This window comes from Falco naumanni, chromosome 16, assembly GCF_017639655.2.
Source record: "Falco naumanni isolate bFalNau1 chromosome 16, bFalNau1.pat, whole genome shotgun sequence".
Classification (NCBI taxonomy): Eukaryota; Metazoa; Chordata; class Aves; order Falconiformes; family Falconidae; genus Falco; species Falco naumanni.
In genome coordinates this window covers 1578581-1592507 of record NC_054069.1, presented here as the reverse complement: position 1 = coordinate 1592507, position 13927 = coordinate 1578581, and the positions used below count along the sequence as shown (strand labels likewise).

At 44.5% G+C, this 13927-nt stretch overlaps 1 protein-coding gene across 1 annotated transcript in view; it reads right to left on the bottom strand.

The window, feature by feature from the left end:
- Positions 1–13594, bottom strand: part of DRD2 (dopamine receptor D2) — a 33729-nt gene extending 20135 nt beyond the window's left edge. Inside the window, exon 1 of the mRNA XM_040616340.1 lies at positions 12969–13594. The gene's annotated coding sequence lies outside the window, so the exon portion shown is untranslated. The remainder of the gene's footprint in view (positions 1–12968) is intronic.
- Between the last annotated feature and the right edge of the window lie 333 nt (positions 13595–13927).

Here is a 13927-nt window from a genome sequence, read left to right as displayed (position 1 = left end):
TGGAGTCCTATTACTCTTTCAGAATTTGTGGGTACAGGGCAAGCTTTAATCTTCTGAGCATTTGGCAGATTCAGAATGTTGCAAGCTGGAGCCACTCCAGCCGCAGCCCACTCGAACAGTTCTCAGCTTGGTGGAAAGGATGGGCAGACAAGGATTTTTTTAAAAATCATTTCTGGCTGAATGTGCTTTCGATTTTGGACACCCAACTAGAACTATTACACCGATCTCAATTTTCAGTGTTGAATTTATTTCTTAAAAACAAAGACCCATTCCCAAGTCTTACACTGGGCTTGTTTGAAAACAAATTGTAGAAACAATGAGATCTTGCGCTGCAGGGTCTAATGAAATCTGTAACAGCTGCAGATAAGGTTGTGAATTAATAGTGGAGGGACTGTGTACCACTTCCCTCCTGCGCTCTCCCATGGAGACGGCTGCTGGCAGAGACAGGTCTGACTAGGAAGGCATTGGTGCTTATGAAGTATTGCCCTACCACAGACCTAACGTCCTGTTCTGTGCAAAAGCCCTTTTTTTTTTTCTTTTTTTTTCTTAATTCTTTCATGTGTATCCTAGTGCCAAATCTCTCTGACTAGATCTGAGCCTCTGACTAATCTAATAAATTCCCAGCCTTATGATACCGGTGTTCTATATCATTTTAGAATTTGTTATGTATTTAAGATCATCTGCCAGTGCCTGCAAATAACCTTTAATCAGCAGTAGAGCTAATTGTGTTCTTTTTGAGGGACTGAAAAGGTTGGATTTCTTCACTCCCCACCCCCAGTAGTTACGTATAGAGGCAGCTGAAATTTGAACAAAATATTTACTTTTAAGTACTGCTTAAAACATGGCAAATGTTTAAGGACTTTTTTGTAATTATTTAGTTTTATCTGTGTGTAGTGTTCACTGTACGTTTTGGTGCTTGGCATTTGAAGTGTATAACTTAATTTGATTGCAGAAATAGATTGTGTTAATTCCTAAGTTGAATAAGCCTTGTGTTTTCCCTCCAGCCAGGCTTCCTGTGTTTATGCAGCACCTAGCACAAGGATATTTTAGCTCTGAGTCTTTCAGCCATACTTTATTAAAAGTAAATAATAATAATTCAGATTGAGAAGATCAAATATTTGCCCTCCACTTATGTCATCTAACATTCATTTAACATCTGCTCTTTTCATTGCCACTCCTATCACTAAGCTTGTTTGCAAAAATGTTTGCCAAAAGAAGTGAATTCCAGAGGAAAGTAAATTCCCCTTGCCCTCGCCCTTGCTTTTCCCTCCCCTTTTCTTAGATTTTGTGCCTGTGTGCCCCAAACCATGTATGACTAATATTTGCCACGAAGCCCCTTTTAATAGATTCTTTGTAGACGGTTTGATGAAGATGTGTCAATCAGCACAACATTCATGTGACTCCTTCTTGCTCTAATTGCCACTTCCCGGTGTTTGAAACTTCAGGGAAATATAGGATGAATTATTGTCCTGTCCCTCATGGCGAATGAGTGCAAATAGAGGCTACAATCGGCAGAGGGGAGGCGAGGAGGCTCCGTGCATTCCTCCTGTACAAACCAGCCAGTGCTCCTCAAATTTCAAATCCTAATGATCTTTAATCATTTAATCCCTGACCCAAATCAGCTCCACTGTTCAGCTTAGTCCTGACTTCCAACACCCACCATTGTCATCGTTGCAAGTCACATGTGAGTAGAAGAACACGCCTCTAGTCCCGAACCTATCCTTTTGCATCTCCTCCCAAAGAATGGGCACCCAGCCGCAGAGGAATTGGGCTGGATCACCAGCTTCCGTAAACCAGCAGTTGCTACCATGGCCATAGTGCTGGGAAGGATGGGAGAGTCCTGCGGTTCCTGCTCCTCACCGTGGCCAGTCCGTGACAGGTGTTTGTCTTAGCTTCTTCATCTAACCTTCCTGAACATCTTCCAGATATGCATAACAGTTCATTAGCTTTTATACACACAATATATATTTCCTTTCCAGTTTGTCTTTCCATTCTAACGCCGTTGCATCATTGCATCCCCTCTTTGTTCAGCTTTGTTCGCTACACAGCAGATCTTTCCTGCTGTTCCTTGTGATACAAAAGCTTGTGTTCTTGGAAGAATTATTGCTCCTAGGCAAGCTTTTCTTCCCAAGGGTTTTGTCATGATTTCAAATGGATTTGGCCCTCAGGTAGTGTAACAGAGGTAGCATGTGTATTTGGATTTCGAGCAGACATGTGAGAAAAGGCCACATGCAATGTTTCAAATAAAACTCACCTGAGAATGCCAGGGAACCACTTGTAAAAAAAAATTAAAAAAATAAAAAAGTGTAAATTTTACAGAGTAATCTTGCAGAGAGTTATCAGCTTGCCATTGGAACCTTTGATAGGAGCCATTTCCTGGTGGAGTCCACATTTCAGAGGCTGGGGAAATTTGCGGGCACGTCCTGTGATGGTGGTGCATCCCTGCTCACACCCCTCTTTTCCCCAGGGTGCCTGAAGACATCCGCTCCCCTCTAAACGTACAGCAGGGAAGCAGACTAGAAAGGAGCTAGGCATCTTTCCCCCCAGCCTTTTGGCTGAGCGAATGAGAGACGCAATGTGACAAGAAGTGTCATATGCGATCAGAGAACCCTCCCTATACGATGCTGATGTTGCCCCCACCTGATCGGACCGTCGGATCCCTCCCTGGCTCTGTGGGAGCCAAGCACTCCCCTGTGCTCCTGCTGCAGCGATCCGGCACCTGCGCTCTCTGCGCCCGGTGTTCCGCTCGCCTCACGGCTGTGCCCTGATGTGCCTCTCGTGGAGACAGAAGGAGGAAGAGGAGCTGGCCTTCATCCTGCCAGTGTCTCAGGACAAGGATTTTCAGATGCGTCTAAAGAAATTGAGTGTTCATTCCGACTTGTTACTACTTGTTGAAGCTCCTTGACATTCTAGATAGGCCACCTGGTTCTGGTTTTTTGAACCCTTCACCAGCTAAGTGATGTCAGTGGTTTTGTCCTGGTTTCCTAAGGATGCTCCTCTGGATGCTCACTGGGGTCGGGGGAGGGGGGGGTGTCTATGCATTTGGGGGTATATTTTTCTGCGCCTGGCTTTTGGAACTGTTTGATTAGTGTCAAACGAACTTCCTGAGAGCTGAGGGGTCTTACATTGTGTGTTGAGTTCTTCTGCGTTACATGAAATTTGACAGTGGAAGGAGAAGATAGCCATCTTCTTGCATCTCCTCAAAGACCTCAGACAACCTGTGCAGGTGAGATTCAACCCACAGGACAGCAGCTGTTCTGCTCCCACTGTGGGTGGCACAACCAGCTTTGCAGGGGAATGCCTGGCTATTTTAGCTTTGTCCGGAGCCAAGACGTTAGAGATTTTAGCTGTCCTGCTTGTTTTTACTAAGCAGAAGGCATTAAACTGAACTTCTCCCATAGGCCTTCATTAAAATTCAGGCAAGCTCATTAGCATTCTGAAGTCTAACTACCGCACATGTGTGGATCACAGCCTAAGAATAGATTGGTCTCCCAGGTCTCCCAGCCTGTTGCTAGAGTATCCTTTGCTCAGCTGATGGCTTGGGGCTGATTCTTCAGTGGGGGAGCAAGAGCTGTTAATCCGACAGCTGGTAGAAACCTTGAAAAAAAGAGATCTTTTCCCCTTGTACTCCACATGACTTTTGGATAGCATCAGTGACAAATCCCTCGGCAGGGGAAAGGGCTATTGACAGCTTCAGTGCTCAAGAGCTGTTCACTTTGGGGAACGGTTTGAGTCATTTCTATTTCCAAATCGCAGAACGTCTGCTGGGGCAGAGGAGACAGTTGCAAGTGGGAGCAAGCCTTCGTACCACCCTGGCCACCTCTCACAAGAAGCCAGCACAGACGGGCTGGTTCTGCTTGGGCTGTAGCCTGTGTAAATTCTGCCACAGCCCTGGCTGCACGAACTCTGCGTTCAGTTATAAACACCGAAGGGGGTCTGGGAGGGCACTGCATGTCTCAAGGCAAGGAACGAGTGAAACGCTGCTGGTGTTTTGTGGGTTTCAGTGGAATGGAGCCACTTTGGTGAGGCCAGCTGCCAAGCAGGGCTTGTTGCCTGTGTTTCTCTAGCCCTGGGATCACTGCACACACCCAGCTGCCCTTGTAAATTTTACCTGTTGCCTTTCACACTGTCAGCAAAACTTCCAGCCTGCTGCGAGGCATTAGCATACAGAAGGTTTTAGCGCACAGAATACAGCCATTTTGCCATGGAAAACCTATAAGCGAAATCCGCAAAAGGAGCAATAGGAGAGGACAGGAAAGGAAACCTCATTACCGCTGCTGTTTATATTGCAGCAGCAGCTGGGCCCCCGGGGGACGGCTCCCGCCTCCCCCCATGCAAGCACCAAGCCGCTGACAACCCACGCGGCGGCTAGCCTGGCCGGCAGGGTCGGTCAGCCCCAGCACCCAGACACAGCACCCTTGGCCGCCAGCCCAACAGCCCGCCACGTCCACGGGCTGAGGTCACAAGTGGAAGCGGTGAGCAGAGTATCTGGGAATGTTGTTTGCGCTGGCAGCTCCTCCAGTAGAGTTTCTCTGGGCTGGGTTGCCAGGTGTAGTGAAAACAAGCCTGCAACGGGGTGAAGTACAAGCTCTGGCTGACAGGACACATCTCCTGTAGCGTGCACATCTGGCACCCAAAACAGTGAATATCTCATTTTATCTGAGGCTTTCAAGTGCAGCCATTGCACACGACGTCCATTATGAATCCAATCCATAAATCCAGTAGTCTGGACCTGCTCTAGTTATGAATTCCATATTATTTCCATATTCCTGTAATCCATAAAGTCATTAGCAGAGCTCCAGAAAGTCATGAATATTTTCACCCTATTTGGCAGGGAGCAGATACTCTTTCAGATGATACATTACAAGGAGCCACTAATGTTTTTAATTATGGAGTGCTCAGTACAAGTTATTGTGGAAGTTAAGGCAGGACTAAATCCAGTGCTGTCTTCAGCGGCTGTTTAATTCATCAGCAATATAAATACAGGGGTGCAGAAGAATAAAAGTAAAATGTTCTGAACTGTCCTGTTTGCTGAAGGTGAAACAAGCAGAGCAGTCCAAGAAAAACCTCCAGCAGGCACTGGCCTGCCTAACGAAGTGCATGGGAACAGAGCACAGGAGTGATGTTCTCTTTTATATGCCAGTGGTTCTCTCCAGGAAAAAAAAATTAATTGCCATCTCTAAGTGATGTGATTTGCCATGGAATTATGGGTTGCTGTTGTTGCCTGTGTTGTCACACCTGACACATTAAGATGTCTTGGAATAGTATCTTCGGGGCAGTCACTGAACGCTGATGGAAATGTCCAAGTTATTGAGCTTTCTCTTGCACATATTATAGTAAATGCTTTACTTTAAGGTTTCCTTTACATGTTCTTACTTTTTCCATTTTTTTTCCTAAAGTATATTTGTCATCTTTACAAACCATATCTCTTATGCTAAGGTTTTGTGGGTATGATTCTGAGGCCTTCAGAATCAGGAATTCAACAATAAACTGAACTGCAAAATGTAGCCCCAAACGATCTTAACTTTATTATTTTCTCTTTTTGTAGTTTTCTGTTGCTGTTGTAATTTCCTAATTGAGTCTCACTTCACACTGAGGAAAAAAATAATCTATAGATAAATAAAAATAACACTTGGAAAGGATGACAAAGGAAACTGCGAAGAAATAGACATCATATGTAGACAAACATCCTCCTACATAATGAATAATTGCAAATCATCATTGCATGGATTTCTCCTTTTATTAGTAAAACATCTTTCAAAGGAAATGCGTATATTTGTACTTTAGAAAGACTATTTGGACTTTACAGGTGGTCTGGAACAAGGGAATGGTAAAATGCCAGTGACAGAAATGCTCACTCTTCTAGGAACATTAGCCTCTGTCAGAAGCTCTGAACTCAGAACTTCTGCAGCTAAACAAAATGTGTTAGTGAAGAAATTACTGAATTTGTATGGGGGTGGGGGGGACAGAGGAAGAAAAGGTGTGAGAAAGGCAGTTACCTTCTATAAAATACTGTTTCAGTTCAACTGAATATGGAAATATTTTTGGCCGTGGAGTTTTCAGCTAGCCCTAGCTCTTACAGCTCTCCAGAACCGATGTTGTGATCGGGGGTAAGACGTTTTCAAAGCCTGCTGCCTCTTCCCACCAAATCTGCTCTGTATGCACACTTCCTTCCGCAACAAGGACAGTAAAACTTTCCCAGTTTCCTCAGATCTTGCTCAAAAGACATCTCTGCCAGCTAAGCTCCCACTATGGTGCAGTCATTGTGATTCTCAGTGTGATCCCTTGTCCTGCAGAGAACTCATTGATTCCTCCAATTGTTTTGAATATAAAACACGCTACATGCTGCCACAGACTCCCTAAGGGCACAAAGGGCCAGGACAGGTCTGGGAAAGACTAATGTGACTGAAACACGTAACCCTTAGCAAATACACAGTTGTGTAAAGCTGACGTGTTATTTAAGCCAGTGAGCTGCGTGCTGCTAGTTCAGTACCCAGTGGCGTGTCTCCGAGAGCCTGACCCGGCTCCCGGGGGATCCCCGAGAGCGCGCCTGCCTTGCCATGGGAATGCATTAGCCTGCTCTGGTACACTCGGAAATACCTATAAGCAGAACTCTGATGCCCAGTACTCATTAACAGATAGGAAGGAAGCCCTGTAGTTATTAATAGATACTCTGAGCTCAGCTGCTTTGAAGCACAGTGCAGACGCTTTGAGCTACAGCCAGACTAACAGCCAGCGATGGGGACGGGAACCGTATGTGACCACATGTGCTGATATTTACTCTCAGCCCCTGCCTTCATGAGGAAAGAGATCCACACCCAGGGATCCCTTCCACCTGGCAGCTCTCTCTCTAGCGGCTGCCCCAGTGCTATCCTTGGAAATGCTAACGCCCACTTTACAACCAGTTGCAACATTTGAGGAAAAGACTGCTCTTTTAGTCTAGTTTTCTAGGGATGAAAGAAGCAGGGGAAACCTAAAGTTCACGAGTACCTTTGTGTGCATTTGTCAAATGATGATAACTGCAGTATTTTATAATAACAGCTGTAATGCTTTAATAACCTCCTGTTACACTGGCAAAGGGCTAGAATCCCCAGTCATGGATCACAACCAACTTGAGATACATACTTTAAAACTAAAAATAAACCAATAATAAGGACATGTAGGAATCTTTACTAGCATGGAGATTCTGATGTTGATTTTTTGATTCCCTGGTTGGTAAGATAATTAAAAACCTCCATTCTGATCATACTGTTGGTTTGCCATTAAGAAAGTGCAAATAAGGAGCTTACACAACATGCCTAGCCCATTCACTCAGAGTCATGGTGGGCTACAGTATTCCTGTACAACCACAAACAGATTTGTAAAGCATCTATGACCTCACGAGGATGCTGAATGACTCATGTACTGGGACCAGGGTGACTCTTCCTGTTTAATGATATATATGGGGGGTTAGTGGCAGGGTGCTTTTATTTGTAATGCTTTTTAAATTCGTAAGACCTTTATAATTGTAGCTTTTCAAGCATGGTGACTAAAACTCAACTCCTGAACTGGTGTGTTAACGTCTGAATGAAAGCAGACTGGCTGGAGGCACCCTGTTGGCTCTGATGTGGCAGAGCACTGGACTCCCAAGCACATAGCTAAGGCTGTAACTCAGAGGTGTTCTTGCCTAGAGTGGTCACCAGAGAAACCAGATAAAAAGGTTTGAAATCTAACCTCAGACTTTGTTAATCCCATAGGTAATCACATTTTTCAGGACCGCATATGAATATGTAGAAGGTTGAAATAGGCAGATGCAGAGGTAACTGGAGGTCAGAAGAGTGCCTGTTAGAGACAGAACCTTCATTTGCTAAAACTCCAACTTGCCTGAGATATCTAAATAGCATCTGGGGCAAGGATTCAGTTTAGACAAGTAATTTTCAAGGTGTAAAATATTGTGTAATAGATTTAACTTTTTGGATATGCTGTCTCAGCTGCAGCATTCAGGGGAGTATGATTCAAAACCCTGAGATGCTGGTGCAGAGTTCGTTTTTCTGTAAAGCTGCAAATTGCACAGTGCATTCTCAACAGTGTCAATTTTGCTGATACATCCTCAGCGTTAGTAGTCGGCAACCTGAAGCGCTGAGCAAAATCAAATACATGTATTTATCAACTACTAAGTGTTTCCAGCTCCTGGGACATCTCAGACAGAAACAGCTGAGGCTAAAGAGTCTGAGATTTGGGATAAATAATGGAACACGTACAGAAAGGGAGATCCAAATCAAAATGAATGTTAACTGCAAAGGCTGCACGATCGCAGTGGCTTTCGCTTACTTCAGCAGGACTGGGCTGCACTCTGGTTAGCTTTCCCCAGACAGTATCTGCAGGTTTGGTGTGTTTATTTAGCTCCGTGAGAATTTTGAAGTGTGGATGTCATTGTGATCTGCCAGGCCTACCCACAGGGCTTAACACCGTGTTCTATTTGCCTTTACTGCCTTTACTGCTCCTTGCAGTCTATCTCTTTTTCTCCAGTGCTACATAACACATAAGGCTGCATTTACATTTTCTGAATGGACTAATCATGGCTCTCTGCTTTGATAAAGAGTGTGCAACCTCCCACATAACCACATGGAAACCAACAGGGAAGAGTAAACCAGAAATAAACCCGTTCTAGGGGGTTGAGAGAAAAATACCCACCACGATAATTGGGAGGGCTGTACAGAAAAGAAGCAACTGAACACATAGTCACGTCCTAAAAAAAATTGTGATGCTAAAAATATCCAGATGAAGGACAGCAAAAGAAAACATGATTGAAGCAGAACAATTGGTAGAGGAGTTAATACTTATTAGCAATCATTTTAGATTGAATATAAGTTGGTTTTGTAACAGCACAAGGAGTGATGCATTTGACAGGACTTCAACAATTGCCTCCCCCTTTCCCAAAAAATCTAGTTAGCAGCACCCTGGCACTAATTGATCAGTCTCGCATGCTTCTAAAGAGTTAGCCAAAGCAAATACAGTTACTGAAAGTTTTTGTTTGTAAAATACAGTGAAGTCAGATCCCAAATAAGTCTTTCAGAATCTTTCCTCCCTATATTCCAAATCTTATTATGTTTCAATGTTCAGTCTACTGTGTTTTCTCCTGCAGCTTTAAAAAAAATAGGCCTGCATGGTCAGACAAAGTTCAACCAGCCCAGTAATTTTTCTCTGGTGGTATCCAAAAGCTATTGCCTGGGCAAGGGTGTAAGAACAGAGCAAGTACATATGTTGTTTTTGCAAGTACTCTCCCATCATCCAGCTCTTTGGAGCTCAGATATTTACTGAGCCAGTGTGGTTTCCATGCATAACACTAACGATTGGTGGACTTCTTTCCCTTGGAACTGAAATTGCTTAGTGTTCCCTTGAACCTAATTCAACATTTAGGAACGTTTAGCATCCAGACATCCTGTGGCAAGAAGCTTTACAGCTAAATTACATGTTATGTGCACATCTCCCTGTCCTATATCTCCTGGCACTGAAATATCAGCTATGTGCTTGTGAGAAAGCAGACACTCATTTCCAGATTTCCTAAGTCTTCAGAAGCAATCTGTGCACAGAGGGTGAAATTGGAAGAGTTATTACAAAAGTCTTGGAAGGTTCCTGAGCCACATTTATCTTATTCGTATCTGAAGAGCTACAGATACTTGTGCATTTGAAGATAAGTATTTTTCAAAGTTCCTTGCTGTTTTAGGGAATTTGCATGTAATATTTGTTAAAGAATATTGCTGGTGAGAAAAAGGGTATGTAATTGTAGCACAGGGGTGTTAAAGAGAAGCAGGCAAATGCTTTGTAGAAATAGAGCATAGGGCTTAGGAGTTCATTCCATGGCTGCTTTTGCACGGTGGAAATAAGAATGTCCAAAGTTTTCCAAGTAACAGGAAATTTTGCTTTCTTCTAGAGGTGGTTTGATTTTCGTTTCCAGCCAGATATTCCCAGCAGTTTCAGAGGTAGCTTCAGAATATAATTCCATAAAATACCTTGGGTGCCAAGGATAAGAAAGCCTAGGGGTAAGTCAGTTCATACCTGGTCCTCAGGGTTTCTACAGTCATGGGGCAATTTGGCTGTTACATAGTGCAGACCCTTTTCTGTCTGGTCAGTTTGAAATGACCCATTTGGCAGCAAGGGGTTTTAAAACATGGCAATGCCTTGTGAATTATCTTTTTTCATTCAGTAATGAAAACAAAGGCATACCAGGTAATTATACTCTCTGAGAGGAAGTTGTACCATGGAAAAAGTAATTCTCTGTGGCATTTTGACATGTATAAAAATGTAAGAATTATAAGCTCAAAGCTGAAGTAAACAGGGGGTGGGAGGGAGGAGATTTGCTGATTTAATACAGAGGAACACAGAGGAAATTGTACTTTATGCACTAGGCCTTTCTGTTTCATTGAGGGGGCATATCTTAGTCACAGGTCCTCCCTGGTCTGTGCCGTCGTTCAGTCTCCTCAGCCTAGCTGCAGAACACTGCTGCTCTGTTCCAGTTGCATTTACCAGCACGTTTGTAACTGGTGTTATCAACTGACCGGTGCCTTGAGCCTTTCCTAACAGTAGCAATAGCCTGAGCCTGCTAGCCTGGGGGAGTACGAGAAACTGCATTGAACCGACAGTGAAGTGCCATTAAAGGAAAAGCTGAGAATTTTTCCCAGGAGGGTGTCTTATACTTCAGCAAAGCTGGGAAAGATTAAAACGCAATTGTTGTGCTTGCTGCCCCGCATACAAGCAGTGCATGCAGAGCGAGTGGATGTCAAGCTGTGGTTCCCTCGTGAGAGGAGTGCATGTATAAAAATCACCTTTGCTTTGCAGACTTCATGACAATTTGGGATTGGGTTGTGGGAACGGTATCAGGATGGGCGTGGTGGATGCTATGTGACCACTTCTCTAATCTAAAGCATGACCTAGCCTTCCATGCGGAGTGTGAAAGTGACAAAGAAGCAAAATGTATAGGATAAAGGAAGCTGTTTGGTTCTGGGTAGGATCCATATTAGCTATGATATAACTTACAACTCCTATTAACCCAGCCTCATCTGGCTTTTGAAGGATCATGTGCTCCTCTCTGAAGTCTGAAATATGCACTTGTGCTTTATAAATGTTACAGTATGCCAAGTTGAAGCTCTTTTTTACACACGTGCAATCTCAATGTATGTGTGCCCGTGGGAGTTATATGCAAATGTAATAGCATGGCAGATCTTTACACAATGGGTTTGTGCACATGTAATTGCATGAAATGCATTTGGGTGGCATTCTGTGGTCTGTGACACATCACATAAGGCAATTCACACAATTCATGTCAGATGACTGCTGTACAGCTATCTTTAGAAATATCAAGTGAAAAGGCAGGGCCCAAATGCATATCTTTGTAATTCTGCTGGCATATAGTTATTCCTCCAGTTCAAATGGCCAAGAGATTTGAAGTCTGCCCTTCTCTTTCTTTCTCTCTCCATCATATTTGCCTGCCATACCATACACTGTCTACGTAAGCAAAAGGGAACCACTTGGTACCTAAATCAGTGGAAAGTACTTTTTTATACAAACTCTGTTCAGAAATACGGGAAGTAAAGAATCAAGGTTCTAATATTACAGAATTTCTGTAGTACGAAAAAGAAGTTAAATGGAAAAAAAGTAACAAAAACTACAGAGACAGTGCTCTTTACACTTCTTTGACAGAGTTAGCAATATTGTCAATAGGCTGTTTTTTTCTAGACTGCTACAAGCAATTAATGGATTTTTACTTTGAAAGAAATAAAAACCCATAAGCATCAGGATTAGGAGTTCTTAAGACCACTGTGTGGTTAAAGAACAACTCCATGACACACTGAACATCTAAGAAATATAACCCACACTATTTTTCAGTGAATTGCATTTGTTACCTATTTGACCAGTTATGTTATAAGCTTGTGGCTGGTTATTTATAAAACAAGCAAGTTATTTTTCTTTTTTACTTTGAACTCTACTTGAGTGATTCATGCTCCACATGCTGTTAGCTCTGTGGCTCCATGCTTTGCATGTGGGAAAGTCAGGCTGAGAGAGGCTTGAGAATTAACATGTGAGGATGTGCTATCTGTGTAGAAACCACCTACAGTCAACAACCTGGGACAAAAATACGTCAGCATTGAATAGGACGCAATGCAATCCTGGCGTCTGCTTCCCTGCCCTAACTCCTCGGGTTCCACTGGTTTCAAAAAGCCAGATGAAACTTATAACTGAAGGGCAATGGAAAAATATTAAGATACAGATAGGAACAATTCAGATGTCCTTCATACCACAAAGGTTACTGTAAACCTTGCACAAAATCTGCTTGCAACATTCAGAGGAGTGTTTCTGAAAGATTTCCTTCCAGGGCTTCTTCAGGAAAGGGTGACAGATCTCCTGTCCTTCACTGGGAAAGAATGTTCAGCATCAAGACTGGTGCTGAGAAGGAAATTTCAAGGGACACATGTTTTGCCATATTTAAAAATTGAGTGTTCTAACAGCAAAAATAGTGTTTTCCCTCTAACTATTTGACTGAATAAGCCATTCTTTGGGGAAACGGAATGTACCTACATTATATCCTAGCTACACATCCTCCTCCTACAGTCTTCCTTGTCACTCTGTTTCCATTGTGTCTATGTGAGAGCAATGTTAAGCATCAAACTTCTAAAAATTATCCTAGCTTCTTAGCAACTCTGAATGTCTCCTTAGCATTTAGTAACAATTGTTTATTCCTTTGCAGTTATTGTTTTAGAAGAAAAAATTAAGGCAGTCTGCATTTTTAAATTTGAAAACTCTCTTTCACCTACCCTATTTCAGAAGAGAACACAGATCATTTGGTATAATGGCAAATATTTTCTTTTTCTACTCTCTTTATTTAGATTGCTAGGCAGTGGTGATTGCAGCAGCTATTATTGTCTCTGTTTCGTTACTGGGATATTCATGTTTGTATTTTTTGAAGAAAAGTATCAACACATATCTCTTACCTTCAAGCCATACGAATCTCTGGAGCAGAGGTGGCAGTACTTTGTGCCAAATATATCCAAAACACCACAACTCTCCACCGTGGCTTTTCTCAAGCTCTCCAGGCTTTCAAGCAGATTTTTGGTATTCAGTACTCACAGACAAGCAGAGGAGCAAAAGGAAGAAAAAAAGATCACCTGCCTGATCCCTACAAACTGGGACTTACGCAGGTGAAACTTGCTGTGATTAACCCCAAGCTGAGCTAGCAACTGCTTGAACTTCAAGAGCTCAGGGAGCGTATCGGCTTCCTGGGGGGAAGCGATGTCGGAGCAAAGCTCTCCTGCAGTAATTCGCTGTTCATTCCTTTCGGCACATCGCTGGGTGGAAAAGCAGCCGCTCCGTCTCCGCTTCCCAGATCTGGCTAGCTGGTAACCAGAGCCGCCCCCTCCTCCCACGGCGACATCCCGACAACCTGTTCCCACCACAGCTCCCTTCGCTGGCCGCCGGCTGCGATTTCCCGCAGCGCTCCCCTTTCCTGCCTCGCCGGCTGGGGCGGCGAGTGGGGGCAAAGTTTCCTCCCTCGAATCCCACCGGCTCACGGCGGGGGGGGAAACGGCTCCTCTGCCCCGGGGCTGCGGGACGCGCTCCGCCGGCGGGCGCGGGCGGCAGCTTCAGCACCGGGGGAGCGGACAGCGCCGGGCGGGGCGGGGCGCGGCCCGCGGGAGCTCGCACGGAGGCAGCCGCCCCCCGGGACGCAGCAGCACACACACCACCCCCCGCCCCGAGGACCCCCCCGCTGGCGATGAGCCTTCCCCACCCCCACCCAACCCTGGCTGCCCTCCCCTGCGCACGGGTGCCGGCTGCTCTGGGGATGTCGGGCAGCCCTCAGTGGAGACGGGGCAGGCAGCACTCCCAGGTGAGTGCGGGGGGTGTCTTGCAGGGTCTGGGGGTGCTGGGCAGGCTCCGGGCCACAAGGTTGCTC